The following is a 2,994-nucleotide window of genomic DNA, read 5'->3' on the forward strand; positions in this document are numbered from 1 at the left end:
ACCTTGATGACCACCTTTCCTTTCTCTCTTGCTTCCCTCATTCTTCTTATTTCCCTTCTGCCTTGCCTCCTCCCTCCCTCCTCCCGTCTTCTTTTTTTCCCTCCTTCGTTACCACTTCCCCGCTTTCTAGCCTTCCTTCCCTTCCTTTCATTCCTTCCATCCTTCCTTATATTCACACTCTCTTCCCTCCATTCCCCCTCTTCTCCTTCCCCTCCTTTCTTGGCTCCTTTCTTCCTCCTCCCATCTTCTCCTTTCCCTCCTTCCTTCCCTCAATCTTTCCCTCCCTCCCTCCCTCCCCTCTTCTCCTTTCCTTATTTCCATATATCATTCCTTCCCTCTCTCCTCCCCTTTTCTCCTTCCCCTCCTTCCTTGCCTCCCTCTCTCCCTCCTTCCTTTCCTTTTCCACTCCCCTCCTTCCCCCCTCTAATCACTTCCCATCCCTCCCTATTTCCGTCTCTCCCTAATCCCCCTTCCTTGCCCCCCACCCCGCCCCCACCCCTCACCCTCCCCTTCCCCTCTTCCTCCTCGTCTTCTTAACTTGTCTTCGCGTTCTATTGACACGTCTTGTCTCGGCACCCTATTACCTGCCCATATCTACCTGCCTAATGGGCCTCTGCTACATTTGCCCATGCTCCTCTACCCTCCCTTTCCCCCATCCTCCTCTCTCCTTTCCCCCACCTTCCCCTCCCTTTCCCCTAACCTACCTTGTCTCTCCCCCTCCCTCCCTTTGTCACCACCTCCCCTTCCTTTGATCCACCCCCTTCCCTTTCTCCCTCCCTTCTCCTACCGTTCCTCCTCCTTATCCTACCTTTCTTCCTCCACCACCTCCCTATCCCCCTCCACCACCTCCCTTTCCCCCTCCCTCACCTCCCTTCGCCTCCCTTTCCCTCCTCTCGTTTTCCCCTCTCTTCTCCTCCCTTTGACCCACCCTCACCTCCCTTCCCTTTCCCCCACCTTCCCCTCCCTTTCCCCCTCCCTCCCTTCCCTTCCCCCCCTCCCCCAACTCCCTTTCCCCCTCCCTCACCTCTCTCTCGTTCTCCTCCCTTTCCCCCTTCCTTCTCTCCTTTTCCCCTCTCTTCTCTTCCCTTTAACCCACCCTCACCTTCCTTCCCTTTCCCCCTCTCCTCTCCTCCCTTTCCCCCTCCCTCACTTCTCTTTCCCCCACCTTTCCCTCTCTTTCCCATTCCCTCACCTCCCTTTCCCTCCTCTCCTTTTCCCCTCTCTTCTCCCTTTAACCCACCTTCACCTCATCTCCTTCTCCCCCACCCTCACCTCCCTTCCCTTTCCCCCACCTTCCCCTCCCTTTCCCATTCCCTCCCCCTCCCCCTCCCCTGCTAACAGCTTATTACCCCCCCTTTCTAAAAGCTCATCAGATCCTGTTACTAACTTGGTTGATAGGTTGCGCGAAAAGCCCGCTTCAACTCGCCTGCAGAATGGGCTCAAGCAGATATTTTGTCTGCGTATTCCCTCGAGTCATGTGTGTGTGGGTGTGTGGGTGTGTGGGTGGGTGGGTGGGTGTGTGTGTTTGTGTGTGTGGGTGTGTGGGTGTGTGTGTTTGTGTGTGTGTGTGTTTGTGTGTGTGTGTGTGTGTGTGTGTGTGTGTGGGTGTGTGTGTGTGGGTGGGTGTGTGTGTGTGTGTGTGTGTGTGTGTTTGTGTGTGTGTGTGTGTGTGTGTGTGTGTGTGTGTGTGTTTCAATACGTTGGTTAATTTTTATTATCATCATTACAGATTTTACTGTATTATCCTTCTTATTGTCATTTTTATTGTTGTTACGAACATTACGATCATTATCATTATCATTATACTAATGATAGAAAAACAGTAATGATGATACTAATAATGATGATAACATCAATATCCTTTTTATTGATATCACTATCATTAACATTATTTTCATAGATCTCTTATTACTATCACCATCTTTATTAATACTCATATCATCATTATCATCAAAATTACCATAAGAAGTAGTAGCAGTAATATTATCATCACTGTTATCATCATGATCATTATTGATATTTGTATAATTATCATTATCACACTCATAACTATCATTACTATTATTACCATCGTTGTTATTATCATTATCTTTATCAATATTATTATTATGATTAATTTTATCATTATTATTATTATCATTATCATTGATATCATTATTATTATCATCATTTTCATTATTTATATCACCATTATCATTATTCCTGTTATTATCATCATCATTATTATCATTATTATCCTCATCATCAATTTTGATATATCATAGTTATCATTATCATAATCCTCAGTATTATTATTGATATAATCCTTATCATTACGTTATCATTTTGTATTGATTTTCATTATCAATATTGTTATTGTTATCACTAGTATGATTGTTATAATCATCCTTATCAAAATCCTCATCATCATTATTATCATTATTGTCATTATTGTTATTATCATTATTATTGTCAGAATCATTATTATTAGCTTTATTATCATTATTATTGGTAACATTGTTATCATATATAATTCTTATCATCATAATTATTATCATTATAATTGTTATCATATATAATTGTTATCATATATAATTATTATCATCATAATTATTATCATTATAATTGTTATCATATATAATTATTATCATCATTTTCATTCATCATTACTATTTTTATTATTATCATTATCATTATCATTATCGTTATTACTATCATTATTTTGAGAGCTAACAGCTGATATCTTTTGTTTTCATATACTAAGTCACTGGTATTCAGGGGCAAGCAACATTATCATGGGCAATATCAGGGTCAAGCAACATTTATTATCCAACACCATTGCTCTAACTTGTCATATACTATAATATCGGGTTTAGAATCTTCAAGTACTTTATCTGTTTGTATTCAAAAATGCCAAAGACGCTTTACAGATCCTTCTCTGTAACCTATTTTTACTTGGTGTTCATATCACTTTTCATAGCATTTAATCTTAAATCATCGACAGATTTTCTAACG

This window comes from Penaeus japonicus, unplaced genomic scaffold (assembly GCF_977035675.1).
Source record: "Penaeus japonicus unplaced genomic scaffold, GWHDUDI00000001_assembly GWHDUDI00000009, whole genome shotgun sequence".
Taxonomy (NCBI): Eukaryota; Metazoa; Arthropoda; class Malacostraca; order Decapoda; family Penaeidae; genus Penaeus; species Penaeus japonicus.